The following is an 18,904-nucleotide window of genomic DNA, read 5'->3' as shown; positions in this document are numbered from 1 at the left end:
TTGCCTTCTTGGATTGCTGGAGGCACCGGAGATGACTCCTCACACATCGCTTGCTATAAAGAGGGCCCTGTTTACTGCGTTCAGGTTGGTGGTGCGGAAGTGGGTTTCCTCCCCCCCCCACTGGAGCTATGGCTGGAGGAACTAGACAGAATGGTAGAGTTTGAGAGGGTCACATATAAGCAGAGAGGGAGCCTGAACAAATTTGAGAAATTGTGGGCCGCATGGCAGTCTTACAGAGGAAGAGCGGCACGTGGGAGCACGGATTGAGGAGGGTGAGCTGTCTTGAGGCAGGGCCTGTGGCTATGGGTTATATCTGTGATGGATACTGGGATTGGGCCGAAGGCCTAGAATCATCTGCGAGACCGAGCTGGTTGGATATTTGTGTGGGTAGTTCCATGGTGGACGGCTCAATACGATGCTAATGTATGTGCGCATATTGTATGTACGCCTCTGTATTGTCTTACTTTTTTTTTTCTTTTTTTTTTTGGTTTGGTTTATTTGATTTGTGTCTCGTATTGAAGTGTAATTTTTTTTTTTTCCTTATTTCAATATGTGTCTGCAACGCTCTGACATTGTACTTTTTACATGTGTGGATTGTTTTTTGTCTAAAAATGTTCAATAAAAAAATTATCTGATTTAAAAAAAAAAAAAAGAAATTATTTTAGCAATATTTCTAAATAGAATACTGGGTATATAGAATGGACTGAATATCAGATATTTGTCATTTGCAGAGCCTTGTGTGCATAGAAGTTTTTCAAACAATGTTACATTAAAATGATAGGTAGAGTAACTAAACTCTTGATCGCTTATTTGCCACATATGTGTGAATTGCCCTGCCCATGTGCACCTTTCCTTTGGCTAGTTCTAAATTGATCTGACCGTTGTGGAATTTTTTTTAGGTGAGGAGTCAGACTCCTTTGATTACACCAGGGATGTCCAAACTGCGGCCCTCCAGCTGTGGTGGAACTACGAATCCCATGAGGCTTTGCAAGATTCTCACAGCCACAAACATGACTCCCGCAGAGAGATGCTTCATGGGATTTGTAGTTTCACCATAGCTGGAGGGCCGCAGTTTGGACATCCCTGGATTACACACTTCAGGAGTGCTTCAAGCTCTACTAATAGAGGGCAGGTGAGCTGCTGTGTGATCATGCTGCAGTGCTCAATATTGTCCAGCAGATGGTGTAGGTGATGTGTAAGTGATGGTGAGCATTTAGACAGCAGATCTCAACAAGGTAGGAAGAGGTACACTGCTGCGAACTGCTCGTTTCTCTTACTTAAGAAGTAGGTGAAAAAGTAGCAGGGTATTCACTAAAGAGTGCAGAGTTTGGAGAAGACAGGAGAATGAACAATCTAGACCAAAATAGCTGATTTGGAAAAATTCTTCAATCCTGCTCACTTTCCAGTTCAGCTATGTTGTCCTAGATTGCTCACTTCTCCTGTCTTCTCCAAACTCTGCACTCTTTAGTGAAAAACCCTTTAGGAGTAGTAAATAAACCGGCACTGACCACCTGGAGCTCACACTGACCACCTGAGAGCCCGCACTAACCACCTGGAGCCTACACTGACCACCTGCAGCCTGCACTGACCACCTGAGAGCCCATACTGACCACCTGGAGCCTGCACTGACCACCTGCAGCCTGCACTGACCACCTGAGAGCCCATATAGAAAATTTTAACCCTTAAAATCCTAACGCAAGTAAAAACAATTTACATTTAATTTAAATGTAAGAAGCATTTTTTTTAGCTTATTCTATTTGAATGGGAAAATGTAACAAATATAAAATAGGCGTTGTCGGCGTTGATTAACCCTTTCGCTGCCAAGGACGTACGTCGTACGGAGCTACAAAAGTGTTGACATTTTATCATCTTTTACTTTTTTTTATTAGTTATAATTTTTTCTCCCGTTGTTTTTTACTTTTTTTATTCTTTATAATTTTTTTATCTTATTATTTTTTTACTTGGCTTGCAAAAGTGGAAATACATTATAAGTTATCCAATTTAGGGTATCACCTAAACTCCAAATGTTCTTCAAAATCTTTTAGTAATAGATAGTATTTCCAAGAATACATTTCCTCTTCTGTTTTGGATTACTTGAACCTTTCTTTAGGCTCTGAAGGTGTCTGTGGTGTTACACTGTCGATGCATCCATTTAAAAAAATTAACATTTTCATGGAATGGATTTTTTTTACTCTGTTCCCTGCTTTCTTGGAAGACCCTTTGTCAGACCTTCTATAGTAGATGCAGGGGTGTCCCTAGCCTTTGCGCCTCCTGAGCCCAGGGAAGGCAGTGCTAGTGCACAGTCTGAGATGGGAGGTGGATCATCTCACCATTCAGCTTTGGCTGGCTCTGAGATTAACCTCCGTATGTACCATTGATGCACCCAGTCCAGATAGTAATCCTCCTCATTTGGAAGGATGTTAGACTGTTGTGGTCAATATATTTCACTCCAAACCAGTTCACTCTGGTTACCAAACTCATTGCCCCATCCAAAATGCTAGTGGACCTGATATTACTAACTGACCAAACCTCCGCTCCCCTTCCCCAGTACTTAGCAAATCACATTTTCTTACTACATCATTTTTCAACAACTTTCAAGATGTTTGGTAAGGTCACAAAAGGGCATCGGTGAAAACACCAAAGGGCCACTATTTCCATTATTTTATTACCGTAAAGAGGAGCAATGTGTGTTGGGAGCCGTTTTCTTATGGTGAGTGAGCACACATGTAATACAAATGTTGACTGTTTTTGTATTTAGAGCAATGTTTACATTTTCAGCTGTGTACATATGAATGAATAAAAATGGCAGAGTAGCAATTACAAACTTGAAAAAACAGATTTCTACTGCAGTAAGCTAAGTGTATCAACTTAGAAACCATTCACTACTGCACAGCCATTAAGAGGGATGTATAGTGCTTTTGTTAATTATTTTCTTTATTTATTATACAAAAAAAAACCCTAAAAGGAAGCAGAAAAAAATAACCAACGTTATTCATTTGCAATGAAACAATTTAAATCTATATTAATATTTAAATCCCTTGGATGAAGAGTATCCAACTCATAGATCCAGCGAGTTTTATTTTTTAAAATATATTCTTTATCATATCGGACCCTCTCCACAATGTATATACAGATATACAGTAAAGTAAATAATAAGGATCCTAAACACCCTATCAATACCCCAAAATTGCAATCCCCTAGTATCCTTATTATTTACTATTTTAAAATGTCTGGTCAAGCTATCCAGGTGCAGATCCTCAGATTATTCCTCTCTACATGATAAATGTTCTCTTCCTCCAACCTTGCCATAAACAGTTCAGCCACTTTGGGGGCACATATAGCCCCAATGGCTACTCCCTTTATTTTACCATAACCATAGGGTGTATAAATATTGCAGAGAGGGTCCAATATGAAAAAAGACATTTTCAAAAACGAAACTCACTGGATCCAGTTGATGGAGCTTTAGTGTATTTTTAGCAAGCTGATGCTAGCAGCTTTGCTGGAAATCCTTTTGTTTGCAAAAGTCAATAGTTCAAGCTCAAATTACACGCTTGAATGATTCAGAGTGGTGACCAACCTCTCTCCTTGTTTCATTTCTCTCTCTACCCTGTATGCCTCTGTACAGATTTTCATTTAGAGAGAGGTAGATTAAAAGCGAATAGCTTTTTATATCATTTCTCTTTAGGAAACCCATATGGATCTGTGGCACCAATTTGTTGCATGCTTTTTGTAAAATAATGATTGCACATCTGTCGTAAAATATATAATTAAAAGATCAATTAAAAAGCAAAAAAAATCCAATTGAAATAACATTTGTCTTAAAACCATTTGTTTCCCTTGTGTAAAAATGAGTGGAGCAGAGGTGTAACTTACAGTGGACTAATTCAAAGAAACATGGATTATCCATTGATGAAAACAAGATTACAACTATTGATTCAGTGTACCTTGATGGACTAATGTCTTTATTCAACCTCAAATACTATGTAACTATGTATTACTAAATAAAAATGGTCACTTGAAGCATTTAGGGGGTTATTCACAAAGCTGCTGAAGGCAGCCGAGTGAATAACCCAGTCGAAGTTATTCAGTTATTCACTTCAGCCTTGTACAGTTGATTTCGGCTGAGCCAAAGTGCAGAAGGAGTTAGACTCAGCCGATCCAACATCTGGATTGGCTGTGCCGAAGCTCCGGCAGCTCACTCGCTGCCGTTCGGCCCTATTCCTATAGGGGTTGAACGGCAGTGAGTGAATAGCCGAATGCCGCCGAGCTGCATTTGGCTCGGCTATTCTGCTCGCTACCTTCGAGGTAACGAGCAGAATAGAAAAAAAATTTAAATAAATGAAAACAAAAATGTTTAAAAAGTATTTTAATTTTTTTAAAGAGTACGAACATTAAAAAAAGTTAAGAAAATAATAAAAACATTTTGAAGAAAAGAAAAAAAAAGACGCACGCCGACCCGACCGCACGCACGCACGCACGCACGCAACGAACTCCCGCCGCATAATGTCGAATCTGACATATGCCGGCAAAATATAAACAATTGGGCGGAGCTAGCGGAGACATCACCTGCCAGAGTCTTCTAGCAGATCCGGGGCAAAAATAAAACTGAGTAGAGCAAGGTCATTTGGGGACACTGATCTGATCTGTCATTACAACTGGGTGGAACGAGTCATGAGATCACGGCTGGCTCCGCCGAGCTGTCGTTTGCATGGAGATTGGTCGGCAGCGGCCGACCTTTCTCCACGCTGCGCCCGAGCTTCGCCCGAGCTGAAGCATATGCCCGTACAGCAGCTCAGGCGGCCGAAGCGAGCCGAAGGGTAAGCCGAAGCTACGGCTGGATCCTTCGGCTCTGGAGTGAATAACCCACAGAGAATGTCTCTACTACTACCCTCAAATACCAGTAAGGCCTTGTTCACACCAAATGCAGAGCAGATACGGTCAGGATTCTGCACACGCACGCTAGTCTTTTAGATGCGTTTTTGATGCGTTTTTGGCTTTTAAAAAACACTTTTTTAAAAAAGTAAAAAATGGGCTTTCAGTGCGTTCATGCACGCATTTGCATGCGTTTTTGATGCGTTTGCAGATCCAGAGCAGGTAAAATAGGGCCTGCTGCAGTTTTTTCACCTGCTCTGGACCTGCTCTGGAACTGCACGCTGCGATGTGAACTGGAGCAAAAAATACCATTGGAATACATTGGACGCAGTTTTGATCCGGTCTACAACTGATCTGCTCTGCACCTGCTCCGCGCTTGGTGTGAACAAGGCCTTAGACTGGGCTGGTTTAGGGTAATGCAAAGTCTAATCTATCATTTATTTATTTTTTCTTTCATTCTTTCTTTTTTCCCACTTGTGGCGATTGGCGACTTTATCCATCACTGGCATGTAGCCCCTAATGTTGGTAAATGTAGACATCCAACTTTTTCTATAAAGTGTAAAACCTCTTAAATGAATGATTGCACAGTATCTGACTTCTGTTCATGCATTATAATAGATGTATTCCAAGATATGACACAAGAGGGCAATGTTGTATAGGGTTTCAGAAGCCAAGCAGCCAGGATTTCAGAAATTGTTAAAAAATAAGGAAATTGGAATGGTGCTTTTCATTAACCTCCAGGAGACTGTCAGAATTATCTCTTAAACAAGAATCAATTTGAAAATATTCAGCATAGAACAGTTCACTAGCAGCTGTCTCCAATGTGTAAAAAATGTCACCAAAGGCCATTTTCTAAAACTGGCAAGTGGGAAAAAGTAGTCCAAATGCTCTTTTTTCTTTGGCTCTGAAGTTATCAGTTTTAGACATATGTTGATGGGTTTGTGTGCCAGTATAGCTTCTGCTTAGCTGCAGAAATATATATATATTGCTTTTTCTTAAAGTACAACAAAAGGCTCCCCTAAAACAGTCTAAACAAGTATCAAATCCAGTTACTATGTGATGCACAAGCCTCACAAAGTAAACACAAAACCCCTTAACCTTCCCTGACTGAGCCAAATCCTTCTTCATTTGTGTTTCACATGTTCCACCTCCCAGACACTGCAGCTCACAGTGGGCAGGACTAGGTGTGGCCAGGTGTTGATTGACAAGCTACAGGCTTGTGAGTCAGCAGTGACAATACTGATAGCAACTCTCTATACCATTTGTTCTTATTCTACTGCATTGAAAGCAGGTACAGCCTACATGAGAGTGACAGCTCTGCTCTGAATTCAGGAGCAGTGTAGCATTGTTGCCACACCACCACAGGAACCTGAGTTAGGTGGAGCTCCCTTGGAGGCTTAATCTGTATTTGCGGGACTTGGCAAAGGGACTAAGAGAAAACTGTAAATGCAGATGCACTTATAACAAAGTGCTGCAGCACATATTTTCAAATGGGAGGCCATATTTTTACTTTGAGTAGGCTTCAGCAGCTGGTTAATTTGGGTGAGAGAACACTTCTGAGAAATTGGAAAGTAGATACGCCATTTGTTTAGCAATAGGTAGCAATCTAAGGTGGTAAAGTGTGAACTTGAGGCTGGTATAAGAATAATACCCTGGCTTTATTTTGGTTGGCGCATGCAGTGGGTTCTGTTTAATTATGTGAAATACACTGGATGTTAGGGGGATGGGTGAATCGTTTAATCCAGTCTCCTTTCCTGTCCATGAATAGGTGGTAGGAACAGTCTTGCTGTAAAGCTGCTGTGGAGCTTCATGGAAACAGCATAACCGGTAAGTATAATCCATATTTTTGTTATACACTATTTATTAGTAGCAACGCTAATGTAAGGCCACGGGAAGCTAATGTAAACCCAGGAGCAGTTCAAAGAACTAGTACTTCATTAATTATCATCTGTTGTTTAGCAAGAAAAGCAATTTTAATGAAGAATAAAAAAATATATATTTTTTTAAATGCAATCCTTGTGTGCTGCTTTATTTATATAACAAAACAAATAATAAGCATGCTAATTCATTCACTGCATGAATGAAATTTCTTCATCATTTAGAAGAACACTGGGCTCAGCTTGAGCTCTCTGCCTTCTGTTTTGCGTTTCCTCACTTGCCCAGCTCGCCGGATGATAAATACTGACATAAGCGTAAATGGGAATGCTCTCCATCGAATGGATGTGAGATAAAATGTCACACCACCGTCACTTTACACAGGCATAAGAGACTACAGGAGGACATGCTTTACAATGTTGACATTGCATAAGGCATTTTGGTATTGTATTTTCTTACAGGCTTCAGGAATTCTTGATTAAATGTTTTTCTAAAGGGGATCCGATACGTATATGTAGACAAAGAATAGCGTTTAGCCTGTCAACCAGCACCTGACCACACCTAGTCCCGCCCATTGCTTTCTGGATTGACAGCATTGCCTCTGTTGCTGAAATCCTCCCACTGTGACCTACAGTGTCTGGGAGGGGAGCGCGTGAGACACAAATGAAGGAGGATTTGGCTCAATCAGGGAGGGTAAAGGTTTTTTTTTTGTTTACTTTATGAGGCTTTGCATCTCATAGGAACTGGAATTTCTTGTTGGAACTTCTTGCACAGCCTCACAGAGAAACACAAGCACACAGTCAGATATGCATGCTGCACATGGCTTGAAGACAGGAAGGAAGCCACAGCTTTATTCTCTACCTTTTTCCATACAACAGAGTATCTACCATAGATATAACAGAACTTATAAACACTGCCATCTACTGACCAAAATGTATACTGCAGGAGTTGTTGCTATAAACACAGTAATGTGTATTCTAACATTTCTCCATGTGAAGGGTGAGAGGGGTTAAAAACAAGGCGACTCTCTAGATTTTTGGATAAGTTTACATGACTGCCTTTGTTATCTGACAAAAGTGTCTGTTATCATGTAGTAATAACATGGCCTTTTAGTTCAGCAGTGAGTGGACAGTTGTGTGAAGAGGCAGAATGAATGAGACGATACAATCAATCCAGGCCACTCCATACAGCAGTAGACCATATTCAGAAGGTCCTATGGTGAAATTACGGATGGCGCTGTCATAGCAGACAACAAAGAATATATATCGTCACTAGCACACCATACTAAAAGGTAAGAGTAGGACATTTATCTGTGCCATCAAATAAATACCTTACCTTTATCTTGCAATTAGGTGTACTGGTGAAGATATATAATCTTAGAATAAATGACAAAACACAATTGGCCTGTTTAAAAGTTAAAGGAGAACTATGGGGTCAGGGCTTTTCCCCATAGTTCTCCTTAGGGTAACGGGAGGACACAAACTAGCGTCCTCCCATCACCCTAAGCTCAGTATAGCGCGAGCTACAGCTCGCGGTATACTGAGACGCCGCAGCCGGAGCAGATCCCGACATCGATGTCGAGATCCGCCCAGCTGCGTTAGTGACAGCTGGCTCTGCCTGTCTAGAGGCAGAGCCAGCTGTACCCGCCCCCTCCCCCGTCCGTTCCGCCAGTCAGCGCTGGCGGATCGGAGCGGGGAGGGGGGAATCCAGCCCCTCCCCTGTGACAGCACAGAGCCGTGACAGGATCGAGAAGTGAGCGAACACCGGCATGTGTTCGCTCACCTCCCGATCTACTGAGCCGACCTGTGACAGTCTCTTGTTACAGGTCGGCTAGAACTATGAGGTGAGTGAAAAGCACTCACCTCATAGTTCTCCTTTAAAGAATAGAGATTGAGATTATTACAAATGCCCATTGGTTGATTGGTTCTCTTTAAAATGAAACTGTTGCGTCATCTTTTCTGTCCCTCCTGCTACTTCGTGTAGTGTTTCTCTCTTGAGGAATCATACATCTTGAGAAACAGCCTTCTTGTATGTCCTGCGGCCTCTATTGTCATATGGGAACTTTCATATACTGTACATTTCCTGCCCCATATTCGAGGTCAAGCAACCTCCATGGAATTAAATGAAATCTCTTTCAATGCTCAGTTAGCATCCCATTCCAGTAGTCGCAGTCCTGAGACCTCCGGAAAAGTACCCTGGGTGCAGTGGCCTAGTTATAATCACTACACCTTGTCCCATGTTATGTTTGGTACAGTCCTGAAATGTTTCTATTAGTAGGTTATTATAATATGCTGACTTAAAGTGACATTAAACCCTCAGTTTTGTTAACATAAACCAATACTGTAATGTGTACCTTACTGTAATCCATGGTTGTTTCCCTTCTCTTTGCTGCTCTTCCTTTTAAATCCGTATCTCTTCTCATGCTGGGCAGAACTTCTGTTTTGCAGCAGACTGCCTTGTCTCTGAAATGGATACATGGTGTCTGTGTGTAGGTTCACAACCTGAGCCAGCACTACAGGAAGAGGCAGTCAGCTGCAAAGGGAAATTCTCCCCAAGCATGAGAAGAGATACAGATTTAAAAGGAAGACCAGCAAAGAGAAGGGAAACTACCATGGATTACAGTAAGGCACACATTACAGTATTGGTTTATGTTAAAAAATCTAAGGGTTTAATGTCACTTTAACTAAAAGCACTAACAGTACAGAACATATAAACTCCATATACATTTGTACATCCCATTATGATAGGTTAGTTAGCTAGCTGTTAGGCCTCATTCACACTGGCAATACATGTATTTATAGGAAATTTATAAATGCATGTAATGATTTTAAATAATATCATTCACGGTGCTTTTACCCGCATTTAGGTGCATTCAGTTGAGCTGAGGTTAAAGAAAATATAATTCGAAGGGGGGAGTTGGAGGGGTTATCAGAACTGGAGCAGACAGAATCTGGAGCAGTTGCCTATGGCACCCAATCAGATTATCTTTTCAGTTTGTTCAGTCAAGCTTTGAAAATGAAAGATAGAAGCTGATTGATTTCCATGGGCAAATGCTACAGATTCTGTCTGCTCCAGCTTTTATATATTCACCTCTGTGCATTCAGGGGCCGATTAGATAAGGACATATATCACCATCTGTATTCAATAGTCTAAGCGACACCCCACCGTGCACGATTTCCGGGCGGATTGACGCTCGGTCAGGAGTCGCCCAGGTGCCCACCGATTGTGCCATGGGTGCCATTATTTTCCAATGGCACCCCCGTCGCGCCAGCCAGATCGCGGGGTTTCCTGCCGCGATTCTGCCCGTGCTTCCTAAAACAGCAGCGCGTCGTGTATCACAGAAAAAAGGTACGCCTGGCGTGACTGGGGTGCCATTGAAAAGTAATGGCACCCACAGCGTGATCGTTGATCGGCGACTCCTGACCGCGCGGCAATCCGTGGGGTTTCGCCTAGGTGTGCACCGGCCCTAAGTGGTGCAGGAGCATGTGTGATACTGCACATGATCCTGCATTGCAATGTTAGATGTGCTGCAGTGCCTTTGTTGCTTAATGGCACCCCAATACACCTAGCCATCGAATGTCTGTTTTTTTACGCCACATCCCATGGTAACCTATCACGATGCAATGTAGTGTGATGCAATTTACAAAAAAGGTGCATGCTTCTTTGAGTGCAATTTAGCTACAGTCCATTTAAATAAATTTGTTGCCTCCTGCTGCGCACCACAAGTGCACCCTGCAACACCTTTGCAATGTGAGCAAGCCCTTAGTGAAGCAATCACATCACAGTATGTACGTTTGGAGGTCATGGTGGACCTCTATGTCATGCAGATTAGAAACTCTGAATGCATTTAAAAAAAACACTCCTTGATCTCTTCATACAAGGCACAAGTAAAAAGCAACAAAATGCACAAGATGCAAAGGTAACAAGGTGGCTATTGCTCAAGGTAATAGACTGAAAACACTTGCTCCGAGATCAATACAGCAGGAAGTTGGGAGGCTGAGAGACTACTAAAACACACGAATACCTAGGTGGAGCAGAGTGGAGGCACCTGGCAGGGACAGGAGACATACTGCTAACAAAGAGAAACCAAGAGAGTAGAATATAGAAAGGATAACACAGAAAGTAGGGAAGACATAAAAGGAGCTAGGAGGATTGGAACCAGATCCCCACAGTATGGTACTTTATGATGGGTACTAATTAATAAATCGCCAAATGTAAAAATTAACATAAGCTTTTCTTAACATTTACAATTGTACATGTAGACACTCCAGTATTATGAAATGTCTAGGATCATTTATACTCTGAAAGAATGACTGGGATTTAATTAAATAAGTGTGCACCTCTATATTATCAGCTTTACCACTAAAGGTTCATTCCCTGTTAAAGTAGAGAGCTGAACTCTAGTGTTGAGGCAATTAATGTGGACAGAATAATTGCAACATAAATGCATTTTTCTTTTTCTGCTTATTATTTAATATATTGTAAAAAGGTTTTTGTTTTTTTTTAAATACACACTTTTAAATGTTTTTATTAATAATTTAATAGATTAACATCACAGTATTTTTTTTTCCTATTCAGATGTCATACCCTCTTATAATTTTATATTGTACCCTCACTTTTTTGGCAAACCCACTACAATTAGCTGAGTACTATATGGAGTGGAGAACATAGATTCCATTACATTAGATAGAGGTATCTACTTGTGAACCTAAATGTGTCTTATTTCTCTCAGTGTACAGCAACCTTGAAGTCAGAATGTAGTCCAAGAAAACAGAAGTGTAACGCTGAGGTTTGAAATTAAACTGGTATTTTATGTTACTGGCTATTAAGGTCAATAGGATAATTATGCAAATAAGGAGAATTTGTATTAAAAATGCATATTTGGCCTCAGAAATCTGTATACAGTAACGTAAAATTTGATTGGTTGTCATATGTTACCACACTATGTACATACAGTACAAGTTGTCATTTACACTGTTCATTAAAGAAGCCTTGAAGTACAATTAATGTAAATCTGATCTGTGTTCTAGAAAATGATATTGCAAAGCCTTGAATAAAATCCGTCCTTAGCTATGTCTAAAAACACATCTGAACAAAATGAAATGCACGGAAATATGTATTTTTTGTACATTTTTCATTGTGGTTTAAGGATGATAAGAATATGGCTTTAGAAATGTTGGAACTAAAGAAATGATGCCCTATCATGTTTATGTTCTTCATTTCCCACATATTGTTACAATAACTGTATACTGCTGTCCACACATTTTAGGACAGTGTCTCACAAACATAGTTACTTTCATTGATTTTTACAGTAATATTGCCAAATACAAATACAGGAGAGTCAATTTTGTTCTCTTTACTCACTGGGCAAGAACCAAGAGTCTCAAACGGTAAGCATGGGATGTCCAAATACTGTTTCGGCAGAGGCTCTGGTTTGAACAGAAGACTTTCATTATGTACATGAAAACAACATGGACTGACTTGTGATCTCCAGACAGCAGATGATCCCACCCCATTAAATTTAATAGGGATATTGCCTTCATCTTCTATACCAGTCTCCGCAAATGATGCAATACTAAACATGGAAACACTATGCACACGTAATTGATTTTCACAGTGACTCACATGCATTTGAGGTCTTTGTGGTTGGATGGCCTTTAAGTTTGATGACTTGTTTCCAAAATTTACTACTACAGGCATATTTTGTAAGACAAAATTCATTTTGAAAAATGTTTTCTGCTTCATACTAGAAAGAGCTCTTCTGAACCTTTTGCTCAGGAGAGCATAAAGAAGGGGGTTGATGGCAGAGTTTAGTAAAGCTAACCAGGCAGAGATGGTCTCCACCAGTGCCGGGAGACCCTTTTGTCGACTCTTCTGCGAAATGGATTGTAGGATGCAGACAATGATGTATGGCACCCAGCAGCAAAAGAAGACTAAAATAACTAAAAACAGACGGAAGGTGCCATTGTTTTCCCTTCCAGGTGTGTTGTATATGGCAAATATATCTTGCTTTTTGCTTGGAGAACACCCAAAAACTGGTAGATGGGATGTATCATTGCTGTTTTGAGAGCCATCTGTGTCGGGGTCTGCTATAATCTTTTTAGCAATTTTAGGAGACATTTTGTCCAAAAGGGCTGTATTGGCCTTGACGTTTTTCTGAAGCTGGCACTCAATGTTGTGTATACGCCTGGCATGATCTCTTGCAACTTTTACAATGCGGATGTAACAAAAGACCATGGTGCATGTTGGCAACAGAAAAGAGCAGGACATTATGAAGGCAGTATAATTAGGGCTGTGTGCCCAGTTCACCGAGCAGCTGAAGGTGGATGGCAGATACTTAAACTGGCCCCAACCTACTAAAGGTGGGAATCCAGAAAAGATGGCTTGAGTCCATATCCAGATGACTGTACTGATGGCTCGTTTCATAGTAGTTTGAGTGCTGTACTGAAAACAGTCTATGATGGCTCTGTATCGGTCCACGGCAATGGCGGACAATGTCAGCACCGCGGATGTGCAGTACACCACAAAAGCTGATCCCATATACGAACACAGATACTGCAACAGATTACAAAGCATGTCAGATAACATCAATGAGTTGTTCTTGTATAAGACAGCAGACTAAAATAATATACAGGTGAAACTCGAATAATTAGAATATCGTGCAAAAGTAATTGCAGTAAGTGCTGCAAAAGGGGCCCAAACCAAGTACTGAGTACATATGCATGCTTGTACTTTTCAGAGGTCCGATATTGTTCTATGTACAATCCTTGTTTTACTGATTGCATGTAATAATCTACTTTTTTGAGGTTGTGGATTTGGGGTTCTTGGGGTTTTCATGAGCTGTAAGCCATAATCATCACAATTATGACAAATCAAAGCTTGAATTATCTTGCTTTGCATGTAATGAGTCTATCTCATATATTAGTTTCACCTTTTAAGTTGCATTAGTGAAATAAATGAACTTTGCACGATATTCTAATTATTCGAGTTTCACCTGTATGTGCAGAGTTGCATTCATGTTTCACCAAGATCTTGTAGTGGTGATGGGAAAGTTGGACCACATGTAAAGTCTTCTCCAACAGCCAAAGATACTCAATGGGGTTCATTTCTGGACTCTGTAGTGGCCAATCCATGGATGACAATGATGTCTTATGCTCCCTGAACCACTCTTTCACAATCTGAGCACGATGAATCCTGGCATTGTCATCTTGGAATATGCCCAATGTGCCATCAGGGGAGAAAAATCCATTGATGGAGAAACCTGGTCATTCAGTATATTCAGCTCACCTCATTTTTTGGGAACATAACACTGCTTAACCTAGACCTATCATTCAGTTGAAGGCTCTAACCTATTTGCTTAGGTAAATCCAGGTGGTGACTTTTTTTGCCAGGCAGTATGTGTTAATGTGATTTCAAAAGGAATTTTAAATATTTTTGCATTTGCAACATTCAATTAATACAGTAACACCTGGTGCTCCCACTATGGAGGTCTTTGTTTAGACACTTCCTGTCATAGTGTGACAATGCTCTGTCCATCTCTCCCAACAGTTCTCAGACAGGAATCCAATGGACACTACAAGTGGTCATGTCAGAAAACATTGTGCAGTATGGCCCACTAATGTCACCACCAGAAAACCCACCCTGAGAAATACCATGCAGGAAGTGACTGTAGGAGATCACCAGCGATGAGATGCAAAAAGGATGATAAAAAATGAAAACAAGTATGTTATTTTTTTTTTAAATGGCACAATGTTCATCATACACTGGGGGGAAGGGGGAGATTTATCAAAATGGGAGCAGACATAATCTGGAGCAGTTACCCATAGTAACCAACAATCAGCTTCTCTCTTCAGTTTGTTCAGTTAAGCTTTGAAAATGAAAGTTAGCAGCTGATTGGTTGCCATGGGCAACTGCTCCAGATTCTGATGAATTCCCCACACAGTGTTTTAGCAAAGTAAATGTCATAGAGTTAGCGTTTACATCTACCTTAGCAGTAGATATTTCTGTTACAGCAGCAGTTAGCTCTCTCACTGAAACCTCAAAGTAAGTTGTGTGAAGGGATTTCTCAATGATCTTACTGATTCACATTTGTGTGTTATTTTCCGTTTGTGCTATTGAGGTCTGTAAACAACAGTGTTTTATAGCAGATGATAAAGAAATAGAAAATGTGAAACAGAGCCTAAAAACTCCACATACCAGATAGGACAGGATATAAGGCTGCATTATATTCCATATTATCCTAACAAAAAATGTAAACATATTTAAGGCCTCGTTCACACTGCTTAGAGTCGGCCCGTACAGATCCGTGCGGGGTTCACGGCCATATTGGGCCATTCCTGGGAAGGACAGGGGCTCCGTATGATTGTACATAGCAGCCTGTTCTTCCCTACGGGAGGACGCAGCAGTAGACCACCATATGCTCACCCGAACTGCACATCCATGCGGGTGTGGGTGTCCCTGCTCAGGACGCACACAGGATCCATCCTGTCTACGTACGAGTACGGATAGCCTCACAGATGTGCCGCTCAGGTGAGCGTACGGCCGCGTCCTCCCATAGATAAGAACAGGCTGCTGCGTACAATCACACGCAGCACCCGTCCTTCCCGGGAACGGCTCGATACGGCCTGCACGCCCCACGGATCTGTACGGGCCGACACTAAACAGTGTGAATGAGGCCTTAATATGTTTATTTTTTTTGTAACCTATACTATAATAAACACATAATGAAAATCACTGTACATTACCTTTAAGTTTTAACCAACAAAAGGGTCTGGCAGTCATGCTATCTAATACCACATCATGTGTTAAAATTAAAGTATTTTGTCGTAAAACGGAACTGAATTTATGAAAAAAAGCAAACTCTTTTCAGATTTAGTTTTTTGCATGATTTGTGTTCCAGTGAAATGATAGTGTCTAAAATAACTTGATTCTAAGATAATCAAATATTGTCTACATACAACAGTCAAGTGTATTCTTACTTGAGTCTTGGTGAGCTTTGTGAATTTCTTCAAGATCTGTGCAGTAATCCAGTGTGAAACTTTACCTCAGTACAGGAGCTTCCTGTAATAAAGACCGCTCACTGCTGCTCTCTCTCCTTGTGCAGGGTGACTGGTCTGGTATCCGCCCCTACTGTTTTTTTCTGCAGGCAGCTGGTAGTGGGTGGAGCCTGCTGGGCCCCTCCCACATATCTAGTCTCTGCTCGAGCTATGTACAGCCCAGTGATGATATTACCACTACATTTACAAGTTGATAACTGCAAGGCATTTAGTGCACACATGGTGGATGTATATCCTTTGTAGCTATTGAGGAATATATATATATATAAAGTTCTAGATTTAAAATGCAGACCTCAGATTTGGCATTGTAATTTCAGCAGCATGTAGCAGTCCAGTGTTCTGGCTTTGTTTGCATTGGCTCTGTTTGAACCAGACTGAGCATATTGCTGCTTCCATGCTGGGGAGCTGCTTAGACCACTGTGGGCTGCCCATACATTAGTTCAGGAGCTTATGTTTAGAAGGCCCGTAGCAGACAAAGGAGTAACTTTATCAACCATTCCAAAAAATACATTTGGATACAGAGAAAGCCAATATGACAATTAACAGGACTTACAACATACCTGCTGCTGCTGTAATACACATGACTATCATGAACACTCCCAGAATTCCATGCAGTAGAGACCTTGAACCATACTTGAATTCTTCCGTGCTCTCATTCATTGTTTTTGATGGCAAGAATAAGTAATTCAATGAATGAGATGAATTTTCCCAATTACAGGAGATGTTGCAGCCTTGCTGTGCATCCATTGCTACAAATAATCCAGTTATTACCCTTTGTGACACAGTTATGCTATTTAAGTCCATTGGCCGAGGCACAGGTTGTCAATCAGTGTATACAATGGCTCAATCTCCATTCCCATCCGCATTTAGTTATACAGTAGAGAAAAAGAAGATGTGGCGTGAGCACGGATGAGTCAATTGAAGTAAGTAAAATAGGAAAGTAATAATAAAAATAGCAGTATTTTGTAACCGGTGCCAAGCTGACCTGCAGAGTAGTGTTAATGTCCATGGGTCCTGGCAAGTAGCAACGCAACCCTATGAGAGGCAAAACAGAAGAAGCTAGAAATGGATAAGTAGGGAGCCATGGAAACCTGCAATACAGTGACGACATCGGCTGACAGTGTCCTACGCTGGGAGCGGAGATGAAAAAGCGATGTATTTATCATATCAATGCAGAAGAGAGGGGATGATGTGCAGGTACAAATACCTTGCTGCACATACAATGATATCTGTGAGGGCATCTGTGATGCTGGTTCAGTGAATAACGGATAGGAAACGAAAACGCTTAAAGGAAAATATTATTTATATAAAGTCTAATACCTTATTTAGGGCTCATGCACAGAGGCAGGAATACAGGTATATTGGCATACAGAGTAATATACACCTGTAATTGCACACCTGGGAGCCCCATAGGAATGTATAGAGAGAAAACGTTGTACCTGTGTAAATGGCAGTGGTGGCACTTACACGGGCATAGGAGTAAGCTCCCAAAGGCATTCCAAAACTTACGCCTATGTGTACTAATGTGTAAATGCCACTACCAGTATTTATGCGCATACACCTGTGTACAGCATTTTCTCTCTATACATACAATAGGGCTAGGGCTTCCAGGTGCCGCAAATACACGCTTAGGTCTGGTTCACACCTGGGCGTTTTACAGCACGTTCCTATGCGCTGTAAAACGCTCAACATATAAAAACCAATAATTGCCTATGGGCATGGTTCCCACCTGGGCGTATTCGAGCAGAAAAACGCCCTACGCCCAAAGAAGTACAGGAGCTTCTTTGGGGTGTATTTTCCACGCGTATCCATTAGGATACAGCCGGATAGCCCTCGTAAACTCGTGTTTGTCACGCGTTTCTTTTACCGCAAATCGCGGTAGAAACACGCAGCAAACGCGCATATTCCGTACGCCCAGGTGTGAACCCAGCCTTATTGTACGCTGTATGCCAACATGCCTGTATTTGCGCCCATGTGCATGAAACCTAATAAGGTATTGCACTTTAGAAATATATTTTTTCCAGTTCCTATCAGTTATTCATTGAACCAGCCAATACGCCTATATGTGTGCCCATGTGTGTGAGCCCTAATGTACATTTTCAGTAATAGGTACAGTACTCACAACATTTTTTCACTAGTATTATTTCACTTGTTTCCAGTAAAGAAACTTGGGTGGGTTGTGCAGCTGTACCTCTCCATCTTTTTCTTCTCCAGTGCAGTATAACTTGTCTCATAAAGTGGAGCTCCATTTTTTATATAATGTATACCTTTTTTTCCCAAGGCTCTTCTGGCCAGTCTGGTGATGTCATGGGTCCGTCCTCTTCTTAGTTGGTGGTGGATGGTCCATCCTCCTAAACTTAGCGCGCTTGATTTGGAGTACCGTGAGTGCAGTACCAAGCAGCTGCCCTTCCCGGAAAAATTGTGCTTCTTTAATTTTTTTAACTTTACTTTTTAATTATAATTTTTTTTACTTAACTTTATTGCTATCACAGAGGCGCTCACAAGCCATTCTTATTGCAACACATTGGTCCAAAACTATTCCTCTTGTTATAACAATGCAAAAAACACAAGATAAGAACTATGGCTTTTGCAACAACCTATAGGCCTTATTCACACTAGAAACGTCCGGCACGTACAGCTCCTTGCTGCATGCAGGCCCGTATCGGGCAGCTCCCGGGAAGGACAGGTGCTGCGTGTGATTACATGCAGCCCCTGTCCTTCTCTATGGGACTACGTGGCCGTACGCCCCCCTACGTTCACCCGCCCTGCACGTCCGTACGGGTGCAGGTGAGCGTACTCGTACGCTGACAGGATGGATCCTGTCTGCGTCCAAGCCAGGAAACACGCACCCGCACGGACCTACACTTGAGGTGAGCATAGGGGGGGCGTACAGCCGCGTAGTCCCATAGAGAAGGACAGAGGCTGCGTACTAATCACACGCGGCACCTGTCCTTCCCGGGAGCTGCCCGATACGGCCCTGCACGCAGCACGGAGCTGTACGTGCTGGACGTTTCTAGTGTGAATGAGGCCTAAAGAAGAACTTTGGGAAAAAGTTATATTCACCTTATTCTACAAGCTGGCTTGCTCTTAGACCGGTCCTT

Source organism: Nanorana parkeri, unplaced genomic scaffold, assembly GCF_000935625.1.
Source record: "Nanorana parkeri isolate BGI_ZX_2015 unplaced genomic scaffold, ASM93562v1 scaffold20, whole genome shotgun sequence".
NCBI lineage: Eukaryota > Metazoa > Chordata > Amphibia > Anura > Dicroglossidae > Nanorana > Nanorana parkeri.
This window is presented reverse-complemented; position numbering follows the sequence as displayed.